This window comes from Urocitellus parryii, chromosome 5, assembly GCF_045843805.1.
Source record: "Urocitellus parryii isolate mUroPar1 chromosome 5, mUroPar1.hap1, whole genome shotgun sequence".
Classification (NCBI taxonomy): Eukaryota; Metazoa; Chordata; class Mammalia; order Rodentia; family Sciuridae; genus Urocitellus; species Urocitellus parryii.
In genome coordinates, this window is record NC_135535.1 from 170,551,688 (window position 1) to 170,571,489 (window position 19,802).

Genomic DNA, 19,802 nt, shown 5'->3' on the forward strand with positions numbered 1-19,802 from the left:
TCTTGGTTGGTAGTCTTTTGATTGCTTCTTCTATTTCATCTATTGATATTGGTCTGTTCAAATTGTGTGTATCCTCCTGACTCAGTCTAGGCAAATCATATGACTTAAGAAATTTATCGATGTCTTCACTATCTTCTATTTTATTGGAATATAGGTTTTCAAAATAATTTCTAATTGTCTTCTGTATTTCTGTAGCATCTGTTGTGATATTGCCTTTTTCATCCCGTATGTTACTAATTTGAGTTCTCTCTCTTCTTCTCTTCATTAGCATGGCTAAGGGTCTGTCGAAAGAAATTAAAGGCATTAAAATAAGAAAAGAAGAACTTAAATTATCACTATTTGCAGATGACATGATTATATACCTAGAAGACCCAGAAGGGTCTACAAAAAAACTACTAGAACTAATAAATGAATTCAGCAAAGTGGCAGGATATAAAATCAACACACATAAATCAAAGGCATTTCTGTATATCAGCGACAAAACTTCTGAAACGGAAATGAGGAAAAACACTCCATTCACAATATCCTCAAAAAAATAAAATACTTGGGAATCAACCTAACAAAAGAGGTGAAAGATTTATACAATGAAAACTACAGAACCCTAAAGAGAGAAGTAGAAGAAGATCTTAGAAGATGGAAAAATATACCCTGTTCATGGATAGGCAGAACTAACATCATCAAAATGGCGATATTACCAAAAGTTCTTTATAGGTTTAATGCAAAGCCAATCAAAATCCCAATGGCATTTCTTGTAGAAATAGATAAAGCAATCTTGAAACTCATATGGAAAAATAAAAGACCCAGAATAGCAAAAGCAATTCTAAGCAGGAAGTGTGAATCAGGCGGTATAGCGATACCAGATTTCAAACTATATTACAGAGCAATAGTAACAAAAACAGCATGGTACTGGTACCAAAACAGGTGGGTGGACCAATGGTACAGAATAGAGGACACAGAGACTAATCCACAAAGTTACAACTATCTTATATTTGATAAAGGGGCTAAAAGCATGCAATGGAGGAAGGATAACATCTTCAACAAATGGTGTTGGGAAAACTGGAAATCCATATGCAACAAAATGAAACTGAATCCCCCCCTCTTGTGAGGGGAATGGGAAAATAAACAAGGAGAGAAATGAATTACAGTAGATGGGGTAGAGAGAGAAGATGGGAGGGGAGGGAAGGGGGGATAGTAGAGGATAGGAAAGGTAGCAGAATACAACAGTTACTAATAGGGCATCATGTAAAAACGTGGATGTGTAACCGATGTGATTCTGCAATCTGTATTTGGGGTTAAAATGGGAGTTCATAACCCACTTGAATCTAATGTATGAAATACGATATGTCAAGAGCTTTGTAATGTTTTGAACAACCAATAAAAAAAAAAAGAGAGAGTGTCCATTGAAGAGAAGAAAAAAATCTGGAAAATTCCAACTTTCAGAATTTGGGGATAAGAGGAGACATGAGCAAAGGAGAGAGGACAACAAAAGAGGTTACTATATCATGGAAGTTAAGCAAGGATACTGCTTATTAAAAATTAGGAAGATATTGCATCTAACAACAGGGAGCTCATGGTCCATGTTAAAGGCAGCAGATTTAATGTAGTTATATACTACGAACCAATAGAAGAGAAAGAAAGAAAGGAAGATAAGCAAGTGCAACCTTGAATGGACAATTATTTGCAGACAAGATAGGTTCAAGGTAAGAACTATAAATTGTGAAATTAGTATGCTATAACTGAATTCAAATCATGGTCCCATTTATAGCTTTGTATACATATTATTTCTTCTTACTAAGTCTCAGTTTTCTCATCTAGATAGTGAAGTTATCATTAGTACCTACTTCATATGTGTTCTGTGAAAATTAAATGAAGTAACATGTGTAAAGTACCTTGTAGACAGTAAGCCTTCAATATATTAACTGTCGCTATTTCTATTAAAGCCATTAACATTAATAAACTTTTGAATCATTTTACTCTGAAGAGAAGCACAGAAGAGGGAATTATAAGTTTACATAATGTTAAATGTAATTCTAGTTGCTCTCACCAGAAATCATATATAAAATGTTGTTCAAGCATCATGTCTTTCAAACATTAATTAAAGTAGGAATAACAATACCATGGTGTGCATATTCAATAAACCATTATAATTGGTTTCTATTTTAAAACTTAAATATAAGAGCAATTTTTATGTTCATGAAAACACTATTAAACAGGATTCACCTGTATAATCATTTTGATCAAAGAACATAGTCCTTTTGAGAAAGATTTTAGAAGTACAGAGCTTAGAACTCTATAAGCTACTCAATTGTCAGATGGTTCAAACTGTCATTGAGCTATCACTTTGTAAAATAAGCATAGGCTGTGGTTGCCTGGAAACCACTCCTCTATGCCTACCTTTCAGTTAATGATGCTTATGATGCAGAATTCTATGGGAGGATTAAATACCATTTATTTCTATAGGATGAGGGGATCTAAAACATCAATCAGTGCAATCAAGGAACAACACTACAAAGTGATCTTCATGGCCTCTGAGCATTACAGAAGATAAGATTACAGTGTCAGAATTGGACCACTTCATTGTAAAAGAGGAAAGAAAAATAAAAAAAAAACTGAATAAATACAAGCATCTCTAAGACTGATTTTAAAAACGAAGTTAAAAAATAATAATATTTACTTATTTAAAAACTATATTTTACTGCATTTCATCTCCTTGTCTCAGCCCCAAGCATTTTACAGACTCTTTCAGGTCATTGGAGTGTCACTTCAAGTATGATTAGAATCATTTGCTCACTGATTACAAGGTTGTCCAGATCTGGGGTATTGGGAGTAAGGGGAAGGTGGATTCAATATGGACAGTCACTAAGAAAGGGAGTGGTGGAGACGGATGAGGATGGGGACAGAGGATCGTTTCAGTTTTGACCATGATAATTTTGAAATTCTTGCTAGATCTCTAAGTGGAAATTTCAGAGAAGTATTTGAATATATGAGTTAGTGGTTCAGGGCAAAAGTTCAAGTTAGTGGTAAGTTTTGGGAGTTACTGCATACAAATTACTACTTGCACCCTTGAATCTAGGGGAAAGGAGACTGAGTGACAAGAACTAGAGCCTAAAAACTAACCAAGGAGAAATTTCATCCTTAAAACTTGTGTAGGTGAGTGATACCTAGCTGGTTAAAGTTTCTGAGGAAAGTCCAGAGTCATTTAAAAAAGATCAAGAGGATGAATACTCAAGGGAAACAACTTCAGATAGCAGGTTCAAACTGAATATACAGAATTCTATGAGTGGTTGAATAAGATGAGAACTGAAACATTAACTGTGGGAACTGGGGCACAGTGGTCAGTGATGACCTTAACTAAGTAAAAAACTAATAAAATGCAAACATGTATCTGAGTAAAAAGTGTTCAAGTGTAAGGAAAAAATGAGAATGTGTATACTTGTCTCGTTCAAGAAATTTGTAAGTAGATAGGGGAGAGAGATAGGAGTTCTCCTTGAGCTAAAGAGGGTTTGGAGTCTAAATATGCATGCTTTGGTTTGTTACAATCCAATGTCATGTGAAAGAATGAGCAAAAAAGAAAAATAAGGGATAATGTGGGTATACATTTCCTGGGTAGGAAGAAAGTAGGACTCAGAAGAGAGATGAACAAGTAACTAACCAAAGGGAGAAGGATGGGTATTTCAAAGGAAAGAGAAAGAATTGATAAGGATTACAGATAGAGATTGGTTCATAGATGGATGGCTTGCAATTAATAAAGATCCCATCTACAGAATTCTAGCCTCAAGCCTAGAGAAATAAAGAGAATATTTCCTCAGAATTTTGAGGGAAATAAAGACTTGAGTGTGGGAAGCCACTCCTGAACTCTTTAGCATCTTCGCTCAGACGTGAGCCAAGGAGATTTTGGTTTGGCAGTGCAAGTTATTTTGTGGCTCCTCCCACTTAATGGATTAAGCAATGCACTGTGACCTCAGTCTTCCCTTGGATAGGGAGACTGCTCTCGCAGCTCTGGAACTGGGCATAACCCATTAGGTCTGGACAGCCCAACTCCTACCTTATTTGGCAAAAGACCATTCTGTAGAAAACTTTTAATGTTTCCCCCATATAAATAAACTGTATGAGGCCTCTCTGTCTTCTCAGTGTGGAAGCTTGACCCCTGAGGTCTAGCAGCCGTCCCACCCCCGCTTTCTAAAACTACTTTCTGTGTAGTGTGGTTTCTTTTCTTTTTTTTTAATATTTATTTTTTAGGTGTAGATGGACACAACACAATGCCTTTATTTTTATGTGGTGCTGAGGATCGAACCAAGGTCCCGCCTGTGCGAGGCAAGCTCTCTACCACTGAGCCACAACCTCAGCCCCTGTAGTGTGGTTTTTTTTACTGCCTTCTTTTCTTAGCTGAATGTCACAGTCTGCTCACTCCATGCAGAGGAAAGCCAAATTCCACCGAGGGCACCAACATGGGCGAGATTTGAGATTAATCTTGACAGAGGCACTTGATTAGAGGGCAATGATCATGAACATAGGTTCAGCTAATTTTCTTCAATTGCACAGGAAAAAGAAGGTACTAGAAAGCTGTATTTATTTAGAATAGATGGAGTATATGATTTACTGGAATAAGAGAGGAATACCAAAATTTGAACCTGGAGACTATTAGGGCAAGAAACTATCAGTGTGATGGGGTCAGATTTTAAATAATATACTAGGAACAGGAGGTTAATATTCATAATTTATTTATTATTACATCTTCATCAACTAGCACATTTGTAGTACATAGTTAGTGCTTACAAGTTGTATGCTGAAATATTATGGAGCAACTCCTTTTCTCTTGAATACAGCTATAAATTTGGGTTAAAGAAACATGTCAAAACAAAAAGATGAGTACATTTGCTTTCAAAATCTTTGAAAACTCTGATTTAATAAGTGGTATCCATTCATTTCAAAATTATAACCTGGAGTTCATTTTATGAACTCAGAGTATAAGTGGTGTAAATTCTACATTATACCAGAATAACTGTGAAAATGGCCTAGAAGGAGAAATACTAACCTAAAAACTTAATTCGGTCAATAAGGATTTATCGTAAACTACTAAAGTCATTTAAAAATACTCCTTTGTGTTATTTCCAAATATCTTAATGTTCTGTGTCTTCAAAACCATTTATACAGTGATGTGGTTAGTCACTGTGATTTGAAACTCCAAAATATCTGCACTCAATTAAGTCAACTGGGCCGGGTCCCTTGTGGTGTGGTGGTATGCATGGCAGCCTTCCCCAAAGAGTAAGCAGCCTGTTTTTTGCACGTGCCTAAGGCACCTGGGACAGCCCTTTCCAGAGGACATCTCTGGCCTCCTACTGCCCCCAATCTAGGCTCCAGACAGTTATTTAGGATGCCTTTGGAAAACTGCAAGGCATGGTAACCGGGATTCACATTGACAAAGTTATTATGTCCGTCTGCCCCAAGCTGCAGAACTAGGAGTATGGGATAGGGTCCCTAGGCAGGGATAAATTTGAGTTCTATAGCTGCTACCAGATCTACATCTAAAAGAAGTAGGACCTTCCCAAGTTTATTTCTGTTGAATTTGAAGAGAGAGTGGCTGAACTGTTGAAATGTCAAATACAACCTCATTCCAAGTCCCATGGACACAGGCAGGCTTTGCACTTGGGACGGTTTCCATGGTGCTTCTTTGTCCTTAATCATGTCCACCAATAAATCCTACTTGCTATCTACCGAAAATAAGTAAATAAATAAAAGAAACCTACAAAATACTGGATTGGCTCTTTTTCAGGAGGTAGAAATAGTGTTTTCAATATAGAGCTCCTTTAATCGGTACTACCAGAAAAATCAATTAAAAACATTTTCTTATGTCTGCTTGGTTCCCAAATGTATTCTATGACCACACCCCTTCTCTGATTGCCAAAACCTAAATAAATAAAGTCTAAGTAATTCAATAAGGAATTTATGTCCTCTGCAAACCAAACCCAAGCAAACCTCTATGTCCTGTTACTTTTTTAACCCTCCAGCTCTACCCTACTGTATTTCTGGCAACCACCACACCCTGTGGGCACTGAGCTTTCATTTACCTCCAACCCTTGCAAGCACCTGGAATTCCTATGCAACTCCTCTAACTGGGGAGATTTAGCTCTTTCTAAAGGCCAAGTTCCAGTCATGCTAGTTCTGGGACATTACCTGTCAAGGCCATGCCCCTGTACCCACAAAAAGGAATACCTTCCTTAGGGATTTTCTGGTGTTCTGTCTTCCTACATTGAAGCTTCCTATAAGACTCTGTCATATTCTACCAAAAAAAAAAACTATAATAATAGTTATTACTATCATTTGAGAAATTGAGCATGTACAAAGTGTTTTATATTGAACTCAGCAGGAGAAAACAAGCAAACAAATTATTTGAGAAGAAAATTGAATTTTGTTTCCTAGACTGAAGGATCTGTGTTTTTCCAGATGGAGGAGGATAAAATGGAAGATGCTGTTTTGTCTGGTTCTGTTACATTTTTCCATGCTGAAGAAGACACACAAATGACCAGCAGGTGCCGCAACCCGGCTGGGCACAGAAACACAAGCCTCTCAAGCGGGAAACAAAGCTTTATTTAAAAAAGCCGCCAGCGACCCATGTGCGCCCTGCTAGCAAGCCGGTCGACCCACGTGTGTCTCCCCACCGGAACCTCCCCCAGAAGTTCCCTCCTACTATCCTTCCCCAACCAATGGGAACTCTCTGGGAGTCCCGTAATGTGAGTCCCTTAACAGGCGGAGTTGAACAGCAGGAGTCCAATTTCCATATGAATGTAAAGCTTAACATAATCATATCATCTCAATGGCTAGCTGGCAGTCACCTAAACCAAAAGTGCCATGTATCATAATACTTTTGCTGCGGCTCCTAGCAAGCAGGAATATGAAAAGGTGCTCAACATCAGTAATCATCAGGGTAATGCAAATCAAAATCATAATGAGATGTCACTTCATACCTGTTAGGATGGTTATTGTTAATAGCAACAATAAAACAGAAGTGTTGGCAAGGATGTGGTGAAAGGGAATCCATATACACTGTAGGAGGGAATGCTAATTATTACAGGGTTATAAATAATACTTTGGAGGTGTCTTAAAATTAAAAATTAAATTACCATATGATCCAGCAATTCAAATACTTGCATACAGTTGTGCCTCAGTATCCATGCACGAGTGGTTCCAGGATACCCCTCAGATATCAAAATCTACGGATGGTGAAGGGCCCTATAAAAAATGGCATAATATTTGCATATAATATATGAACATCTTTTTGTATACTTTAAATCATCTCTAGGTTACTTACAATCCCTAATATAATGTAAATGCTATGTAAATTGTTGTTATACTTTATTTTTTAGCAAAAAAGAAAAAAAATGGTGTATGCCATCAGTACAGATGCAAACATGATAGGCCCATCTACAAGAACACAAATGAGATGTGAGGTGAGCAATGCTCCAACAAGTGTGGGAGTGACAGACTAAAATCTGTGAAGCGTCAAGTATGCCTGCTCATTAATGATTTCTTTCACTAGAATCATGCATAATATCTGGCAGATTCAAGTTTTGGTTTTAGGAACTTCCTCTCATTTTTTGAATATTTTCAATCTGGGTTGAATCCCCAGATGCAGACCTCAAGGTTATGGAGGGCTGACATTACATGCAAAGAAATTGAACTTAGAATCTCAGAGAAATCTCTGCACTCCTATGTGCATTGCCTTATATTCATGAGAGCCAAAGTATGAAAATAGTGTAAGTTTTTAACCCACCTTCAATGGATACATGAATTAAAAACTTAAGGCATTTATACAATGGAATATATTTCATCCTTAAAAAAAGAAGAAAGACAAAATACTTCTTTTATTTTTATTAGGATTTTGGATGTTGGTACATGAGAAAGACTGACCTGTCATTTTCCTTTATTATAATATCCTTGTCATATTTTATATCATGATTATCCAGTAAATAAAATAAGTTAATTAGTGGATTCTCTTTTTTTTGTTCATTGGTAAGTGTTATTTAGGTATTATGTTTTTCCTTCTATATTGGAAGGATTTCACAAGTAATTCTAATTAGAGACTGGTTTCTAGGGATGTTTACATATTAGAGATTCTATTTTATGCCTTAATTATAAATTATTATAGCATATTTTTATTCTTGGGTCATTTTTTTTTTATAAACTATGTTCCCTCAGATATTTTTTTGTATCTGGATTTTAAATGTATTTTACTAATGCCGTTATAATCTTTTCAAAATATCTGATCAATACTGATATGTGTCTTTATTCCTGATAATTTTTCTCTTCTTGCTATATCTTGATCAATTTTATCATGAGTTTGTATTTCAGAGTTCTTTCCATTCAAGAAATATTGATTTTATTCATCATCTCTACAATAGGTCATTTTCTACATCATTAATTTCTGGTCTTATCTGTTTTCCTTTCTCCCTTCTATATTATATGAATGTAATTTGTTGTTCTTCTACTTCTTGAAATTAATAAATAGAACATTGCTTTTAAGACTTTATCTTATCTAATATACACTTAACATAAAGACTTTTTTCTTTTATTGTGGTAAAATTGACATAAACAAAAGTCAGAGATATTTCTTGATGCATATTGATAGAAGGTTCTACTTGCGTAGCCATCATCACAATTAAGGTATAGAACACCAGAAAGTTCTCTTAGGTTCTTTTCTTGCATTTCTTCAACTCTGAGAGACAACTACTATCCTGATTTTTTTTTTATAAAGAGAGAGTGAGAGAGGAGAGAGAGAGATAGAGAGAGAAGAGAGAGAGATAGAGAGAGAGAAATTTTAATATTTATTTTTTAGTTCTTGGCGGACACAACATCTTTGTTGGTATGTGGTGCTGAGGATCGAACCTGGGCCGCACGCATGCCAGGCGAGCGCGATACCGCTTGAGCCACATCCCCAGCCCCCTATCCTGATTTTAACTCCATAAGTTTTGCTTGTTCCAATTCTAGATAAGTAAAACTATAGACTATATACCATTTGTGCATTTATTCTTTCTTTCAAAGTGTTGCATTTATTATCTTTAAAATGTTTGCTCTTTAAAATAGAAATAAAATTTGTAAACAGTAAAAACACAAATCTTAAATGCCCAATTAAATGACTTTTGACAAATGTGTAACCATCTTCTCAATTAAGATACAGAATGATCTATCATCTGAGAAAGGCCCCTAATGCAACACTTGGCAACCCCTACTCTGATTTATATCATGTAAATTACTTTGCTTTTTTGTTAAATTTATAATGGAATTATATAGTATGTTTTTCTTGTATTCAGCTTCTTTATTTTAATATTTTGTAGATGCATCACTGTTGTAGCATATATCAACGATGCAATCTCTCACGGTGCTGAGAAATATTCCACTATAACAATATGCTATAAATTGTTTTGTGAAATTATGTATATTGTTTATCTCCTGTTAATGGACCCATTGATTCCCCTCCTATCCCCGAGTTATTGCTCATTATGAATATGACTGCTTTAAACATTTTTATGCAAGTTTATTTGTGGATACATTTTTTCATTTCTCTGTAATAAATCCCTAGAACTACTGGATCATGGGATAGATGTATGTTTACTCTTGTAAGAAACTGCAATATAGTTTTTTTTTTAAATTTCCTAAGTGATTGAATCACTTTAGTGAACTACTATTAATACATGCATTTCAACATGCTCTACATCTCACTCATTATTGGGGGTCATCAGCTTTTAAAATTTTAGTGATTACTGTGGCTTGAAGTATTATCTTGAGGTGGTTTTATATTGCTTTTCTCTGATAATTATGTGTTTTTCTGGCATATATTCATCTCTTGTAGAAGTTTATGTTCAAGTCCCCTGAAAGTTTTTGCATGTTTTTGTATTATTGATTCATAGAAATTTTTATATATTTTGAATAAAAGTCCTTCTCCAAATGCTTTGTCTGCTTCCATTGATAAGATGCTATGCTGTTTTCCTTCTTTATGTTAAAATGGATATAAATAATAGAGTTACTTACAGCTGAATTAGGGTAGTATAATAATGTGCAGGGATGCATCGGAGTTTGGGAAAGACTTGACCAAAATAAAGACAGTTTGAAAAAAATGCTTTATTGTGTAGTGTTTGATATTTCAAATTTCCCTGGCAGCACCTGAAGATTATTTGTTATTGATGTTCCTTTGGCATGACGAGTGATATAGCCTTCTTTGGCCACATGGGCAGGGAGGTATAAAAGACTGCTACAAAGTTTAGAGAATTCTCCTTAAGCCAAGTTTCACTGCATAAAATTCAGTGTTTCAGTCCAGCACTGAAACATACCTTCATGTGAGTAAAAATGATGCTAGGGGTCTATGCTGAAAGTATCTTTTTCCTTCATACTCTTTCTCCTTTTTCTGCTGCTAGACCATAATTTTTGCTTTACATAAATATGGTCTGAAGGAGCAGTGTGTTTCTTTTCTATTATTACTATTGTAATCTTTGCAATGGGGACAATCATTGATTGATGGATTGATGTGCAAGTACTGAATTGAACTTCCCAGATTTAAACTTTGCCTGATAAGTTGGACTCTTGCTTTAGTTTTCAGAACTTGGTTATTTTACCTAAACTGTAAATGTCCTAGCCCACGGTTATTTGCAATGTTCATTTATTATCCTTTTAATATCTATATGACTTGTAATGACTGCCTATTTTTTCTTTCTTTCTTTCTTTCTTTTTTTTTGTGTGTGTGAGTATGTGTACATGCTGGGGAAGGAATTCTGGGCCTTCTGCGCGCTAAGCATTCACTCTATCATTTTGCTACATTCCCTAATTATTTTGAATAGTGTTCTTATCTTTCTCTGTGTCTCCCTTTCACTGGGGATTGGGAGGATGAGTGGTGTGTTTGCATGTATTCACATACATATATCTTTTCTGATTAGACTTATTAATGTCATATCAATTGCATTATTTTTTCCAAAGACTGTGGCCTTTCTTAATTTGCTTTATTGTATGTTTTCTATTTCTTGATTTCTTCTTCTTTATTGCTTACTTCATTTTTATCTATGTTATTTGATTTGATCCTTTTTTCTAGATATTTCTGGTGGAATCTTAGATCATTGATTCTTAAAACTTCCTTCTTTTCTAATATAAGCATATACATTGTAAATTATCTTCTAAACCTTGTTTTGGCTGCATCCACCAAACATTCTTATGTTGTATTTTCACTTTTAGGTAAAAATGTTTTAAAATTCCTTCTTATTTCCTTTTTAACCTGCATGTCATTTAGAAGAGTAATGTTAATCATCAAAAATATAATATTTCCTAGATTTATTACTGAAAATTTTTATTTTATTCTATTCTGATTAGAGAAAAAACTAAGACTTTATACTCTAAAAACCATTATAAGGTTTTTCTTTTTGAAGGTTTTTATGTGCACTTGGAAGGGATGTTATTCTGAAATTGTTCAATGTCTGTAAATATCAATTAGTTTAACATTGTTCATAGTATCTTATGAACAATTCTTATATATCCCTAATGATTTTTATTTAATATATATATTAGTTATTGAAAGAGGAAAGTTCACATCATCAATGATAATTGTAGACTTGTCTACTTCTCTCTTGCTATTTTTACTTCAGTCATTTGAAGCTTAGATATTTTATCATTACATGACATTTTTAAGTTTAAAATCATCTTTCTTCTTGAGATCTAGTTAGTTTAATATTAATCTAGCCATTATAATTTTATAATTAAGACTTATCCCTTATGGTGCATATTTTTCTTATATTTGCTTTCAAATTTTTCTATCCTTGTTCATTAAACAGCCTCCTTTCAAAATCATGTAGTTGAAGAACTTGTTTTTTATTTAATTTGACAAATTTTATTTGCATGTTAGTCTATTTACAGGTAATTATATATATGACTATTTTAGGTCCACCATTTTCCTATTTGTTGTTTTAATATTTTTACAGGTGAAGACTGTGGTGCTTAAATGAAATCATTTGACCCCACCACTATGAATAATCTTCCTCCTCGGGGACTCAGGGAACTAAGTTCAACAGCAACATTTCCCGCTGTCTAAATAGTGACACCCTAGACTACTTCAGGAATGACTACTTATCTCATGAATGTGCTTTCAAAAGCTTTATAGAAAAAGTTCCTCTGCACCATCTTGTGATACCATTAGGGAGTGGATGAGCAGGTCTTACATGGTATTTCACCCTAGCATTTCAATTTCCCTTAACCCCTGGATATTTCTCTGCATAATACCAAATAAATGTTGTCATCTCAACTTCTATAATTGTGGGCTACATTTAGGTTCATATTTCAATCAATCAACAAAGGACATGCATAATCCTACCCCAGCTTATACAAGTAATCAGGGATCTCTCTTTAAGGTACCCATATAAAAAAATTTAGCCAAAATAGTTCTGTTTCTTGCACCCTTTTTCAATATCCTTAGAATTATTTTCCAAATATATCCCATAGATTTCTACAGATACAAATCAGAAAAATTTTGAAAAAATTGGGGAGATTCTGGTATGTATTCATGGGACATATTTGGACCTAATCCATAGAACCTGCTAGAAACTAAGCCGACTTTGTGTACAAGAGCAAGACCCCTAACAGAGTTGTTGTGAGTGGGTCACATGAAGGAGCAGTATTGTATTTCAAGACATGTTAAAAAATACCATTTAGCTTCTTCTAAATTCAAGGGAAAAGGGACTGCTTCTATTTGAAAAGGAGATTCAGTGATAAGAATTTGACCAGTTGTCATTTTCTCAATTATCAAGGCCCCACTATTTCCCAATCGAAACCTTAATGTTAACAATAGAGACTTTCTAAGGTTATAAATTAATTCATATTGTAATCTGGCCACTCCCAAGCTTCCTACTTGGCCTGTTTTTCAGAAACTTCAATCCTATAGCTATCAGAGATTGCAGGCTTATTCCCACAATTTAAGGCATGTATTTAAAATCTTGAGTTTAAAATTTTCTTTCTGCACATTTTTTTTCAGTAACATAGAATCTAACAATCTCACCTAACAATCTCACAGTTCCAATATTCCATTTCCATCAAGTGCCGTTTGGCATTAAAAAGCTTTATTGACACTTAATTCCAGGTGACCACCAGTGACAGTTCAAGTAACAACATTTTATAGGCTATCAGTGCATTTGCTACTAGTCTTAAAGTCATGCATGTCTCCAAATCTAGTCCAATATGTGAACCAGTCCAGATCTGTAGCTCTAAGTTTCTGTGGGCCACACCCCACTTCTGATATTAGTCATTCAATCAACCAGAAGTCAGTCACAGAAGCAGACTATAGGTGCTATGAGATAAGAGAATAGGAATTGGCCTCATATAGTTTTGAGAGGAGGTGGGGAAATCAAAGTCCAGAAAGCAGAGTTGAGGGACCAGAGTTGGGAGAAATCAGTTTTTTTTTTGAAATATGGGTGTGAAGAGTTAAGTCAGAGTTTGAAACAAACAAACAAACAAACAAACAAAAAAGCATGAGTGGATGATATATAAGGAACTTCATGGGAAGCTCTGAATTCCTAGGTAACTACAGCCTCTATGCATCTGCACCTGGGCATCTGGTACTGGATTGCTCTGTGCTGCTAAGCTAAGAGCTCTCAGAGAATCTGAACCTATGTGACCACTGCAATGAGACTATGAATGCAACACAGCTCTTGCCTAAATCATTCTTAATCCACTTGTCCTCATAAACCCAGATTTCATGACATAAGGAAGCCCAGACAATATGAAAATAAACTGAAGTTCTAGGTCCTCTGGACCAACTGAGAGCCCAGTAAGAAGACAGCTCCAACTTGCCAGTCAGTCATGTGACATATTCCTTCTGGAAACAGACTCAACAACTTCAATCAAGCCTGTAACTGATAATTGGGTAGAAAAGCAATGAGCTTTCCTCAACAAGTCAAGTCCAAATTATAGATTTATGAGCAAAATATAGGTTGATTATTGTTTTAAGCCAATCATCAAACTTTTTTTGTAAAGAACAAAATAGCAAACATTTAAACATTTTAAGCTATGAAGGCCACAGTGGTCTTTATTCCGTGTTCCTTTTAAAAAAAATATATATAGTTTAAAAATAATAATTTTCAGAAATTTTCTGTTTTATTAGCTGCATAAGAATAGGCTGTGGACTACGTTTGTCTTATAAGAAATAGTTTGCTATTCCCTATTTTGGGCCACTAAACATCAAAATGATCAGTTAAATAAATTGCACAAAGCTGAATTTGCAAAATTAAGAGGAAAAGAAAAAACAAATAAGTACATATGCATATATGCTTGTGTGTGTGTTGTATGTATGTGTATAAACTCAGACACAAATGAGCTTCATCAGAATTTTAATGATGACTTTGTTGACTAAGCATAGAAGATCAAAGACCAAACATGAGTACAACATCAATTTACAAAAAATCCTCATTAAAAAAATATCTTATTCTAGGGAAGAGAGCAAATATTGAAACCCTGGTGTATTATGAGATCTCTATGGTAGCATTACATACATTATTCATTTATCTTCATAAGAATCTTATGAAGGAGATATTATCCCCATTTTTACCCTTAATCAAACTTGGATTAGAGAGGTCAAACAATTTTCTCAAGACTCCATGATTAGAAATAGCCAGAGCTTAGATTCAAACCGAATTCAATGTACCAAAGTCTAAAGTTGATGTTTTCGAAAATTATTTTATTATTTATTGGTTATTCATTAAATAAAATAACTTCATAGAAATTTCTAAAGTCTGTTTTTCCACCTTCTCTGCCAATTTTATAGAAGAAGAGCTAGAAATGCCAAGAGTTCATTAGAATTGTAGCGAAGCATGACTGGAATTAAAATAGCTCTCTCTTCTGCACCCTCTTCTCATCTCTACACTGGCTTAATTTTCAGCCACAATTTACTAATACATATTTTAAATAACTGAAAACATTTTTATTTAATTAAGGCCTTAAAATTTAGATATTATTTTTAGATTTTATTTGTCAGTTTTCTTCAGAATTCATGTCAGTCAAAAATTTCAGCAAATGAATAAGATGTATATGTGTCTATCTTTATTGAGATACAGAAAAAGAGAATTGTTCTATAGTTTGTACTGGAATGTCTCCAAAGGCTCTTGTGTTGAAGGTTTTGGTCCCTTACTATTGGGAGGTGATAGAGACTTAAGGAGGTGGGGCTAGTTGGAGGAGGGGTGTCACTGGTTGTGTGTCCTTGAAGGGTGAATCTTGGCCTCTTCCTCTTTCTCTGATTTCCAGCTGCCATGAGGTAAGCAGGTTTGCTCTGCCATGCCCTTCCACTAGGTGGTGAGTTCTGCCTCACCACAGTCCACTGCAAGGAGTCAGCAGACCATGGACCAAGACCTCTGAAATGGTGAGCCAAAATAAAATTTTACTCCTTTAAGTGGATTTTCTCAGATATGTTATCACAGTGGCAAAAAGTTGCCTAACACAACATGTAACATATGTAAATATGTAATATTTGGAAGCATAGAAGACTCCATAGAAGGTATGCTGCTTTTGAGTTGGGCACATTCCCCCGTGCAGACTTTTGGGTTGTATATTTATGATACATTTTAAAAATTCATGTTAAACACTGTAAAACTTTGTCTCGGGTTCAATGGAAATATATGTCAATCCATCTTTTGTGGCTGATCTTTTCTAAGCTTCTCTAAATGAACATCAAGGTGGTCACTCTGTGAAAGTATGAAGTGCTCACAGAATTTGAGCTGAACTTCTGTCTACAGGAGCATCAAAAGATCATGAGAAGATTCTCATGCACCATGAAGGCATCTGTTTTTCTCATTCAGCAAAATAATTCTACAAAGTCCCAAGAGACTCTTTGTTGAGGCATAGATACAAACCAAAGATCCTCCCATTTGAACTGCTGTGCTTCACCAATTGTGGAGAAAAGTTTTGGAATAACAAAATCAAGAAGTTGGTACTTAGTCCATCCTCCCTTCACATAGGTCAGCCAGTGTGCTGGAATTTTCATTAACACTCATTATTATCTTCGTCTGGCCAAATACACTAAGAGTTAAGCATGGTCACATGCCTACTTCTGGCCTGTGAACTATGAGTCAAATCATGTACTATCTCTTCTACTGTTATCCATCTTCTCTTTCTCTGCTACACTGGTCACAGAAGTTTATGTTTAGAGGGAAACCCTATAAGACCAAAGCATCCTGGAACATGTGTACCATATGGAGGACAGAAATTCTGTATTGCCTCACAGATCTGCAGCAGACTTTGAGTGAATGAGAAACAAACTGTTATTGAATCCAATTACTGGATCAAGATATTGATTTTTGTTTCTGCTGTACAACCTAATCTATCCTAATAAATAAACCTGGCACTTCCAAAGTGCTACATCTATCAGGATTATTCTTATTCTAATAAGTTTATCCAATGTATCCGTTAGCATGTCAGAATAGGGGAGTAAAAATACATAATTTCATTGTAAAATTTCTTTGTCTTCACCATCTTTGGGATTCTTTATTAATTGCATTTCATTATCAGGTAGAGAGACCAATTATCAGTTAAAAGTCTGGCCCTACATTGTTAACTTTTGAAGGTAACAGAAGTATTTCTTAATCAATTTTTAGAAAGAATTATTTAATCATATGTCATATATCATTTTTTCATCTCTCAACTTTCTCCCATTCCTCTATATATCTAAGATTGAGTAAATACCAGCACTCCATTATACTATTATTTTAAAAACATTCTTCTTTGCATTTTTCTCCAAACTAACTTTAGAATTATTGATTAAAAATTATGTTCCAATTTGATGTAATTGTGCTAATTTCATATGGTACACCAGAAATAGTAAAATTTTTTATAACATTTAGCTGAAGTATCTGGATACATGATTCATTTCAATAAATTCCTTTTCTTTATTTATCCCACCAAGATGTTACAGCTCTCTCTACAGAGATTTATCATACCTCTTCTTGTGTCTATCCCTAGTTTTTATAGATAATTTAGTTCTGTTTTGAATAGAGTCTCCATTATTGCTAATGTCTTAATTGGATAATTTTACCTTTGATATAGCTAATGTTACTTTGGCTTTTTTATTAATCTCTTACTGTTTACAAGAATTTTCATAGCATCAGTATTCATAATAGGTCAAAACTGGAAACAAATCAAATATCTATTCACACATTGGAATACTACAATTAAAAAAGAGAAGAAAGCAGTGGTCCATTCAAATACATCAGGGGTGAAGATGCCAGATTAAAATAGCAAATGTTGTATGAGTCTACTCACATGAAATTGAGGAACTGGCAAAATAATATAGGTTGATAAAAATCAAAATAATGTTCTTTTAAAAGAGATATTGACTGGAAAACAAGAGACAAGAGACAACTTGTGGGTGAAGGAAATATACTGTATCTTGATATGGATAGTGGTTTCATAGGTGTATATATAGAAGCTATGCCTTTGTATCTATTTTGCTATATTTAAATTATAACTTATTAAAATACACATGCACACAACAAAGAAAAATAATCTAATGGGAATAGGGTGACAATGACCAGGGTAGGGCATTTGGGAAACTTCTGGGTTGGTGCAAATATTCTTGATCTGAGAGGTGAATATATGTCAACATAAGTTACAATTCACCAAGCTGTATGTAGTAATTTTATGGATTTTATGTGGTTTTATTTCAACAAAAATATCTTGATGCTAAGAAGTTATTTTTCATCTCTTAAATTTTATTAGTATGAGATAATAATGCTCTGCATTATTTTTCTCTAATTTTATTTATACCTTTTTAAACTTTATTTAAATCTTTAATTCTAATTGCCAGAATTTTAAAAACACTACCTTTTGTTTCTATTTGAAAGTTCTATATCTAGTTAATATTAATTATGAAATGAGTTTTGATTGGAAATGTATACTTTAAGATATAAAACAATATCTTTCTCCAAGAAAGAATATTGTAACCAACATAAAAGGCAAATAAATAACTAGGATAACATATTCATACTATGTAATTTTGCCAAATTAGAATAGAACTTAGACATCAGTTTCAAATAGTCTAACAAATTAGTGAGAAATTACCTTAAAATACTGTTTATAATAAAGAATAATCACCCAATTAATTATGAAAAATTTATTAGTATAATCTCACCAGTAATCAAAGGAACAAATTCAAATAGGGAAGCATTTTAATGATTCAGTTGATTACATAGTAGTAGTGCCTGGTCCAGACTCTGGAATCATATGTTTTTCATGACTCAGTTTCTTATATATACTGTATATTATATATACTGTGAAAATAATATATAAATATACTGTATATTATATATACTGTGAAAATAATGCTGATAGCATTATTATTAAGGATCTTCAATAATATTCATAATGTACTATTGACTTATCTGACATATGACCAGTTCTCAGAAAATGTCAACTATTGTTATCATTATGGTTCCTAATTTTGGCAAAGGTGAGAGAATGTACATGACTCTGTGATGACACGGACGGCGAAACAGTGATGGTGGGCGTGTGAAAGCATTGCATCCTTCTGGAGAGCCACTTTGCAGATATGGATCTGAATTTTAAATGCATGTAACCCCCAAACCAAGAATCTCACTTCTATTGATGTACTTTTTTTTCTAAAAACAGACAGGTTTAAAAGTATTTCAAAGATTTGTCCATTGCAGCATTTTTATAAAAGAAAAATAAAGCTCAGTTCTCAAGACCATTTCAACTTTTTTACTCTTTCCAGTCACATTAGGCCTTTGAATGACATTTTTATTTCTTTACAAAAATATACTAGTTGTCTCTATCTTAGTACCATTATCTGTTTGTTTTCTCAGTATAAAAAATTCTTTCTCAAGAGATTCACAATTCATTCCTTCTCCTTGCTGATATCTTCCTTATACATCAGTCTCAGTAATACTTCCTTTGATCACTCTATATAAATCATAATAATCTTCCTTCCCTACGAGATTCCCTGCTGTCTTCTATTTTTTTCTATTAAGTAATGATGATTGTTAGATATAACCCTAAAATCCCAGTGTTAACACAATAAAGGGTATTTCTTATAAATAGAAAGTAATTGTGGATATTTAGTAGGTGATCCAAGAATTCAGTGTCTTTGAACTTTGTGATTCTGACTTCAGCACTTGGATTCCAAGATTACCAAGAAAGTTAAAATCAAGGTCAGAAAACTTCCCAGGGATTTTTACATACTTCTAGAAATGCTCCACTTCATATCCATTCACATTTTATGGGCAGCAAGTAGCCATTACGCTGGCAACAAGTATTATCAAGCAGCAAGACAGACTAGAAAATGCAACCCTGGAAAGTGGATGACCAACTATCACTCCACACTAGAAATGGAAAAAGATTCTTTGGTGGATATATGGACATCTTCCACAAAGAGAATTCGATATATGTTCCAGCATATTTAATTATTTTGTTATTCAATGTTTATATATTTTCCCTATATTTCCTTAATACCTTCTCAAAGAAATAAATTATATTTCCATATTGTTTGCTGTGATATCATTTGTCATAAAACAATGAAGAATGTGTGGAACACAAAGAATATTTGTTATTTGAAAGACTATGATACATTCATGTGATTTAATAATAAATATCATTTTAAAAGATGAAGGTAATATGCACATAATACTGTTATACTTTCAGTATCATGTTTAAAATGCGGTGGTGAAGGAGAACATCCTAAAGCCTTCCACCTGATGTTGGCAGACAAGAATCAGTTTCTCAACATTAAATATGGTATTACTTATAAATTTTTCATCAGAATTGTTTAACAAGTT